The sequence below is a fragment of the Triturus cristatus genome, chromosome 5_2, assembly GCF_964204655.1.
Source record: "Triturus cristatus chromosome 5_2, aTriCri1.1, whole genome shotgun sequence".
In the NCBI taxonomy this organism is placed as follows: domain Eukaryota; kingdom Metazoa; phylum Chordata; class Amphibia; order Caudata; family Salamandridae; genus Triturus; species Triturus cristatus.
The window spans coordinates 654,015,975-654,025,734 of record NC_140588.1 but is presented as its reverse complement, the minus strand read 5'-3'; positions in this window follow the sequence as shown (position 1 = coordinate 654,025,734).

The window sequence follows — 9,760 nt, the reverse complement described above, 5'->3', positions numbered from 1 at the left end:
CACTGGTCTCTGAAGAATAAGACAATGCATTGGCTCAATGTGAATAGACCAATTTCCAATGGCCGGAGAAGTAGAGTCTTGATGGTACGTAGAATCCCCTGGGTCGGTCCCACAAGGAAATCTAGTTCCGGGGACTGTATAGTGGTGACCTTTGAGGACCCTCATACGGCACATTACATCTGTTCCTGGCCTATTGGCGAAGGTTCTCTTGTTATTCCTAGGCCATTGTCCTTTTTTTATCCACCGCGTCCTAGATATACACGGGAAGAGGACTGGTCCCTAGTACACCACCATAATTGGAGGAGTCATCCTAAAAAATTCCAAGATTCCCCCTTAAACTGGAATGGCTTTCCAACCTCGAATAGGTTTGATGGTCTTGAGGAGGTAGATTGACTTGTATGCCAATCTGCTCTCCAAGTTCCTTTACCACTGGTCTTCCTGTGTTGACTGAACCTTCTGTTGTTAGTTCTCTAGGCCTAGAGGGAATGCATTTTGTTTTACCTACAGAGGCAGGATTGAATACGTCATGTATTTTTGACTCCCAAGTTGCTACGGAACGACTGGACCCACCTCGTATGATTCCCTTGCCTCCAATCCAGAATGTTTTAACAAATAGGAAGTTGACTGATGCAGCAATGGCTCCCTACCATCACCAGACTGAGCCATTGCTTAGGTTAAATAGAACTGTTGCGGGGGTGGCAACGCCAGAGCCCAACCTGGCTACACTAGATAACCCTCTAGGGCAGATCACCCCGGACGATCCTTTGTTAAAGATCATAAGCTGGAATGTGGCAGGGCTTGCCCGCAATTTTGAAATTCCTGAATGGAATGCCTTTTTGGCCTCTTATAACATCTGTCTTTTGCAGGAAACCTGGTGCCTAGAACCTAGGCACAGAGTGGGCTTTACGACCTACTTCATCCCAGCCTCCCAACAACATGGATGTAAAGGTCGCCCGTCGGGTGGCCTTCTTATATGGGTCAATATCGCACTAGGTTTAAGTGTAAGCCAAAAGCCCACTCACTCTCCTGATCTCCAGAGGATAACCATATTATACCCAGGGGGAAGGAAGCTAGAAGTTTTTAACCTCTATTTAAGGGGGGCCAGGGGCGGGTCATCAATTTTATCCTCTACAGGATTAAACAGTGATCTAGCCGCCTGCAGCATCGATTCTTATGTTCTTCTTGCAGGCGACTTCAATTGCTGTTTTGAACCATTGGCTAGGGAGGACATTTTGGACACTTGGGATGAGGACACAAGGAGAGGTATTCCCACCCTGACCCTAGACCCGATCTTTAAATGGTCCCAGAGTGCGGTAGACATCAACGCACTTTGCATGGAATATGACCTAAGACCAACTAACGGACGATCTAAATCGGATCCTATGGGTGCGCATACTTACAACAGGATGGGTCATACCTCCAGAATAGACTATGTTATGTTGAATTACAATTTGTGGCCATTTCACTATGATATGGAGGTTATAGCGTCTTGTGATAGTGACCATAATCCTCTCTCCTTAACCTTGACTCCGTGGCAGGTTGGGAACTTAAACAAGTTTCCCTACAAGTGGAAAACCTCTCATGAACTCGTACCTTCGTACTGTGGCAGGCGCCTAAAGTGGGCTAAAGTAGCAGCGGATGAGGAAAGGATGGCTCAGGCAGGGACCATCATGTCAGCGGTGGGGCCGCGTCTCGATGCCCTGGGTGTTACCAGTCAAATTGTCTTACCAATATTCACAGAAACCATTGCGGTATTAAGCGATTTGTTTATTATACCCCTAACCAGCGCGAAGGTTCTTGCGAAAGGTGCTCCTAGGGCAAGAAGCAAGTGGTATTCCTCTAAATGTCGGGTTGCTAAGGGGGAACTTATTTTCGCAGTGAAAAACAAGGATCCAGGCAATATTAGATTGGCGAGGAAACTCTACAAAAAAGTTGTAGCAGAGGCCAAGGAGGCTCATGAATACAGTTTTTGGTGGGATCTAGTGGAGGCAAGCACCAGGAAAGATTCCAAGGGGTTCTGGGATCTGCTGAGAGCTAGGGACAAACCTCTTGATCTCCAGTTTACCTGCAATATCCCTGGTGATGTCTGGTTTGCCCACTTTTCCAAACTGTACTCTGTCCAATGTGGGGCACCCCTTCTTAAGATGGGTCTTCTCGCCAGTTTTCCAGCCGAGATTTCCTCCAACGACTGCCCCTTCAGCACTGAGGAAGTTGAAAGGGCAATCAGCTGTATCGTATCTAATAAGGCTGCAGGACCTGATGGAATTCCGGGTGACCTGCTGAAGAAATATCCATCACTGTGGAGCAGACTAATTGCCTCACTTTTGAATGAGGCTTTGTTGGGAGGCTCTCTCCCTGACTCATGGAGGGGCGCTGAGGTCGTCCCTATTTTAAAAAAAGGCTGTCGGGACGACCCAGCTAACTATCGCCCTATTAGCCTGCTCGACTCTACACAAAAGGTCGCGGGCAAAGTGGTACTAGGCAGGATCTTGCAGTGGGTCGAAGAAAACCAGATTTTGTCGGATTTCCAGGCAGGTTTTAGAACAGGGATGGGTACCATCGAGCAGACGTTTCGCCTTCTAATGATATATTGGAAAGTGGTTGTGCTGGGTGGGGGCAGCTTGTATTTAGTCTTTATAGACTTGCGAACTGCCTTCGACCTGGTCCCACGAGTCCAATTGTGGAATGTCCTCGATAGGTTGGGTATACCTCCCTATTTGTTGGCCGTGCTCATAAAGTTTCATGAAAGCAACTTTGCCCAGATTAGATGGGGTACCCAGGGGGAAAAAACATCTCGTATTTCCGTAGATAGGGGCGTACGCCAGGGGTGTGTGCTTGCCCCCACTCTGTTTTCTCTCTATGTTAACGGAGTGGTGGAGCATCTGCTTCAACATCCGTCAGATGCACCATCCTTGGCTGGTAGGAAAGTTCCTACGCTCCTATTTGCGGACGACACCCTCCTAATCTCAAAATCACCAGCAGGTATCCAAAATTTGCTTTCTAGTTTCAAGGCCTTTTGTGATATCAAGGGCCTGTCCATAAACATAAGCAAGACCAAATTCCTTGTTCTCAACCCCCCCAGGAAATCTGTTGTCCCTCCTACCTTGGACTCTGTTCCTCTTGAAAGAGTCAATGAATTTGACTACCTAGGCATTCGACTCTGTGTCAATATGAGTTGGAAGGCGCACCACCAAAAGGTGTTTCTGACCCATAAGAGGGTCACAGGGGCCCTGCTCAAAGAACAACGTGCCTCATTTTTAAAACCTATTGGGGCACTACTAGACATTTACAGGGCAAGGGTGGTGAGTGCAGCATTGTATGGTGCGGAATTGTGGGGCACACAGAGAGTTGATATCTTGACCCACCTTGAAAATAATTTCTATAAAGATCTTATGAAGTTACCCCACAGTACCCCTACAATTCCCCTCTTGCTAGATGCAGGCACACGCCCAATTTGCGAGCAAGCTAGGCTACGTCCCCTTTTATTATGGGCCAGAATATGGAACGTCCCTGAATTGAGTAGCTATGCAGATGCCCTAAGCGAAATCTTATCCTTATCAGGCTGGTATAAGGTAACCTGGCTCAGGGAGGTTAAGCGACTTCTTTATGAGTTGGGTTTAGGAGATGCTTGGGTCAACAGAACAGCACCTTCAAAACAAATGCTAAAGAAGGCTTATTGGTTTTGGGTGGATAACGAGAGATCGTGCAACCCTAATCATTACAAATCGGTTGCCCAGTTTCTGCTAGTTAAGGAGCTCCCTTTTAGAGAACCTTACTTGGACTCAATCCATAACCCGGGTGATAGAGCATTATACTTTAAATTTAGGGTGGGTGTACTTCCCTTAGGATTTTTAACTTCTACCTGGAAACCTCCATTCCAAACTATACCTTATTGCCCTTTTTGTGACTCAAGGGTTGAGTCCATAGCTCATTTGTTGTTTGAGTGCCATGCTTATGTCGCGCCCAGGTTGAGATGGTTGAAGCCTTTATGTAGGAGTCTGGGCACAAGATCATATTTGGAAGCTTTACGCATATTGCGCTCAGATGCCCGTCCTTTCTTTGCCTGCTGTATGGCAAAATTTCTGGGCTGGGCTTGGAGGATAAGAACTGCAAAGAAACAGTTGATACAGTAATGTGTTTCGGCTTGTATTGGCTTTTAAAACTTGGCTATTATTTTATGTTTGTTTAAAAATCCCACGGTTGATTCTGTAGGCTTTTATATTGTGTTTTGTCAAATTGTTTTTTTTTCCTTTTTTTTATTGATGTTATGTATTACTTTTATGACATGTCTTTGTGTCGAAATAAAGTTCAAATACATTATTGGCATTGCTCCTAGGCAATGTTAATCAATTACTTGTCAGAAGAGGTAGACCATATGTTTTTTCCTTACAGTTTGCAAAATTTGATTCCTGTCTTATGGAATCTGGCACAGTGTTCAAACCATATCCACTGCAGTTAATTTACAATGAATACGTCTTAGATGGTGTCACATATTGTGTGATGCTCAGGCTGACACCGATAACGTACATGACTGGTGGTGCATTCCTCATGGAACGGGTCTTCACAGCCGACGGATTCGCCTTGGTGGACTGTGTCCTCGACTCCCGTCACAGAGCAACATTCCTCCGATATTTCGGACGGCTCCTTTCTCTGGGAGTGCTTCTCAGTTGACTCTGCCCCTGGACCACTCGTCATGACCGGCGGACCTATGAAGCCGGAGAAGATCCCGACATCGAAGGAAGGCAGAAAAGAAGAACCCGGAAGTACTGAAGAACGAGAGAGCTGAAGACGTTCTAGATGAGACGGAGCCACAGGAGGAGAGACATCCACTGCTGATACCTGAGACGAGGGAAGTAGTCAGGAAGAATACAGAGGAGCCAGGAGGCCAACGACCCCATGCTCCAGCCTGCCACATTCCTGGAGGAGCGTGGCTGTCTCAGATATGTGCAAGACTTTCAGCGTGGGCTGGGAAGGGGGTGAAAGTTGGCGTTAGCGGGCAAATACCACCAACTCATGTGAACCTGTTAGAAATGGGATTTCTGGTTGGCTAAGGCTTGCGCCAAAGCCAGGCAGAAACCACCACTCTAGTCAGGGCAAGGGAGTTACACGCTGAAGACAACCCCTGCTCACCCCCTTGGTAGCTTGGCACGAGCAGTCAGGCTTATCTCAGAGGCAATGTGTAAAGCAGTTGCGCCACACACACACACACAGCAGCAACACACTAGGTACACCACAAAAGAAACTCCACACAAGGTCATATAAAACATAGCCTTTGTATTATCATTAACACATTAGAAACATAATCACACATTTACACTGTGCCCACTGGCACAAGGCGATATTCACAGGGGATTATATACAGGACCAGGCCAATCTGGCCACGGTCCGAACCATCAGATCAGGTAAGTAAATCTAAAACACAACCAGTAACTACTGGTACCATAATGACCTAAGCATTATAACATTAGCATTAGACACCATCCTAAAATATCATAGCATGACATTAGGCATACGCGGTAGGCATAAAACACATTACGCAATAATCACTGTGCATAAATAACATTATACATACACCATCAGCCTAAACACCGTATGCATAACCCACATTATGCAACAAAACAGCAGTGCACCATAGTGACACTGACTAGGGCCTTGCGCCCTTCTGGTACACACAGGTACCACATCTGAACCCATGCCAACTGGCCTTACACTGGGGCTCCAATGCCCTATGTCCAGACAGTCTGGGCTCTAAGGGGGACCTCTCAAATGACCCCCTGGCTGCCTCAGCAGCAAACTCAAAGTGTGCAACTGCGCTGGGGCCTGGGATGCACTCACCCCTTCCTCTTTCACAAAGAATCTGGCCGCCAAAATGTTGCAGCTGCCCACACTCTCGCAGGGCACTTGTTGGAATGCACACGAAGGACTGGCACTCACTGTGCCTACTGAGCCCCACTGGGAATCTAGGACCACATCACTCCCACGTAGCAGCTGTCCGCCACGGCGGTACAGCTGTGCAGACAAAAAGAGGCACTGGCACTTCTGTGCCTGGGGAGCCCCACTGGGACTCCACCTCAAGATTACACCCATGTTGCAGCTGCCCACTGTCAGGCGGGGCAGCTGGGAATACAGCGTGGACATCCCTCGTGTCCTCAGAGTGACAGCAGAGGTGGCGGGCACCTACAATGTGCCCCGACCTAACCCCCAACCACCAGTGAATCAGTGGGCTCCACTCACCGGGCTATCTCTCTCATTCCTGGTGGTGTCCTCGCTCCTTCCAGTGTAGCTGCTGGCTCCCAACTGACTTTGAGGAGTCCCCTTCCCTTCACTGGGGTCCTCCATGAAACACCGCGGCTTCCTCTTTGAGGTGGCGGGGACAGGCACAAACAATGTGCCTCGGGCCCCCTCCGCCACAGGACTCTTCCTCACCTTAGCTGATGCCGTGGGGCTCTCCCTCGGGAATGGGAGCCCCGCTGGCTCCGCACTTCAGCTTCTGCACCAGAGGGTGCCTTGCTCCACCCCTGATCAGGTGGCTCCTGCCTGACTTCCGGGTCGCTGCAGGCAGCGTGGCGGACTGTTTCGGCAATCTCCTCGATTCTGCGCTAATGCAGGGTGGGCTCCTGCTTTTCCTCTGCACACAGGGGGATCCCCATGCCAGGGGTCCCCTAGAGGGTCACACAGCAGCGGAGTGGGCACCCGCTTCTTTTAAAATGGCATAAAAGCAGGGTGGGCTCCTGCTAAGAGCACACGAACAGCGGGGTGGGCACCCGTCAGAAATAAACAGATGTAGGGTGGGCTCCCACACTAGTAAACAGCACAGGGGGAATCCCACATGCCAGAATTCCCTTGAGGCATGTCACACCCCCACGCTGGCAGGCCACACGCTCCTCCTCAGCTGCAATCAGCATATAGCGCTCACGAGGCACTAGAAAGTCCAAGGGGCAACGCTGCTCCCAGGCAGGCCAGCACACATGGCCCTCCAGCAGGGAGGCAGTCCCTCGTGACGGTTCCTCCTCGAGCCCAGCAGCAGCAACAGGCCCCCCCAAGTGAGGAACAGCACAACCCAAACATGGGGTCACAGCCCCTACATTTATACTCAGTTTTCCTTTATCTGCCAAGCACAGGGCTTGGTGGAACCTGTCCCAACTGTTTCTGGGGGTTTTAGAGCACTTTGCTTACAGTGCTCACACCCTCCTTTCAGAGATGGGGCTCTGCCATCAGACACGCCACAGGGGGGTGGAGCCAGCTTTGTACAGGCCAGGCACTGACCTATTCAGGGACCAGAGACTTCTCATCCCACTACTCCAAATGCAGATGTTCCTATTCAGACTAGCGCTGACTCACCATGCCCCTCCTGGAGCCATACACACCTCACCAGCCCCTGTCACTCAAACGCCAGACATGCAATGCACATCAGGCAGGCATACACGTAGCACACAGAAATGCCAACTTCTAAAAGTGATATAGAAAATGGACGACCCAATAAACCCTTGAGGGCTTGGGTAATGTAACATGAACTGGTAAAGGGATGCCTTCAAGGGATTAATTTGGATACTTAGTTGTATATTTTGGCAATTATTTGATATAGGATAATTATTTTCCTATAAAACTGAATTCCATCAGTATTCACGTATTTCTAAATTGTATCTTATACATCAGTCATATAGATCAATAAATGAAGAAAGAAAACAAAATTCATTGAGAATCAATCAAACTAGAAAAAGCAGAAAAAGCAACGGGTGTGTAAAAACGAAACTTTATATCAATCAATGAAGTCAATGAAATCAAGGGTACTGAAAGTGGACAGTTATACAGATAGTGGAAGGAAATGGTACAATCAATTGTTCCTTCACATGAACTTAATCAAACACTTTTTCACAATAATAGTAAATAATTATAAAGAAAACGTCGACTGTCACACTTTTTCGTTTTACACACCCGTTGCTTTTTCTGCTTCTTATTGATCTATATGACTGATGTATAAGATACAATTTAGAAATACGTGAATACTGATGGAATTCAGTTTTATAGGAAAATAATTATCCTATATCAAATAATTGCCAAAATATACAACTAAGTATCCAAATTAATCCCTTGAAGGCATCCCTTTACCAGTTCAACTTCTAAAAGTGGCATTTCTAAAATAGTTATAATAAATCCACGCACACCATTGCATAGGATTTATTATCACTATTCCAAACATACCAAACTTGACCCCTTTGCACCTCCAATATCAGGAATTACCACTGAAACACTTATCAGTAAATCCCCAATGCATTCCTATGGAAGGGCAGCCCACAGTAGTGAGAAACCAAAATGGCTGTTTGTCACAACCAGGACATGTCACACACTTAAGGTACATGTCCTATCTTTTACCGACAATGCACCCTGCCCATAGGGCCAGCTAGGGCCTACCTTAGGGGTGACTGACATGTATTAAAAGGGGGGTCACAGATATGGCACAGACTTTAGGTGCCACGTAACAGTGGCAGTAACACTGCTCGCACAGGCCCTGCAATGACAGAGGCCTGGGATAGGTTTGAAAGGCTACATTGGTGGGTGGCGCAATAAGCACTGCAAGCCCACCAGTAGCATTTAATTCACTAGCCCTGGGTATGAGATACCACTTTACAAGGGACTGACAGGTAAATTAAATAGGACAAACTGGTGTAGACCAATCTTACCATATTTATCACAGAGAGCACACGCACTTTGCACTGGACAGCAGTGCTAAAGTGCCCAGAGTCCTAAAACCACCAACACCATGTCAGAAAAAGGCTATGAGAAAGGCAAAAAGTTTAGGGATTACTCTGCAAAAAAGGGCCAAGTCCAACAGAATCCAACTGCCTTCCCTTCACCTTCGCACAAACCCTAGCCATCGGACCCTGTCACCTGGTGATCCCTCACCCCTTTTCCCTTGGGAAGAGAACACCCTAGAACCCCTGTTCACCCAAATATGCTCTTCTCTTTACCTAAGTCAAGAAAACCTCCGGGGCTATCGAGAAGAGGACGGGAGGAAGATCCTGAGCATAAGGCAAACCGAAGACAGCTAAGAAGAATTAACCGGATGGTCTCCCGATAAATTTACCTGAACTGTAGTAAAGAAATAAAACTACTGCTTAAACCACATCTACCAGGCTATATCGCTCCTTTCAGGCGTTCATAGAAGGCTACTGTATGTTCACAGTAGCATTTTGATGGGGTTTTAGTATCTAAAGTCAGCACATGAGATATTGTAGGCAAGCTGCACTTGAATTGCTCTTTACTGACTCTAATGGGGGTTATGAGGAAGTTGCATATGAACACATACACATGCAGGCATAGTATAATGAGGTAGCTAACCTAAAGCAGTGAAATAATCCATTCAATTGACTGAACTAACCTGAAGGGAAACATTATTTTCTCTTTCATTGGGCCACTTTCAAGACATCCTCACACAGGTACATAGTCCTCCCTATTCCTATGATGACTTATTAGTGAAAGTGGACCACAGATGTGAGAAGGGAAAGTAGAGAGGGCTTGGGGGACCATACATTAGTTATCTCTCAACAGGACAAAAAGCATAGGGAGCTGCACTGGCCGTGCCAATGGTGAAAACTAAGGACTTTGTGGAGTCGGATGATTACTGTATGCAGCAGGTAGCCGTCAAAACTCCAGTTTGGGACACCCAGGAGGGAGAAAGCCATGCCACAGGGGACTATGCATCTCATTATCCCCTGTGCTTCAGCAAACGTGCTCAAAAGTGCAATGCCAGCCAGCAGCT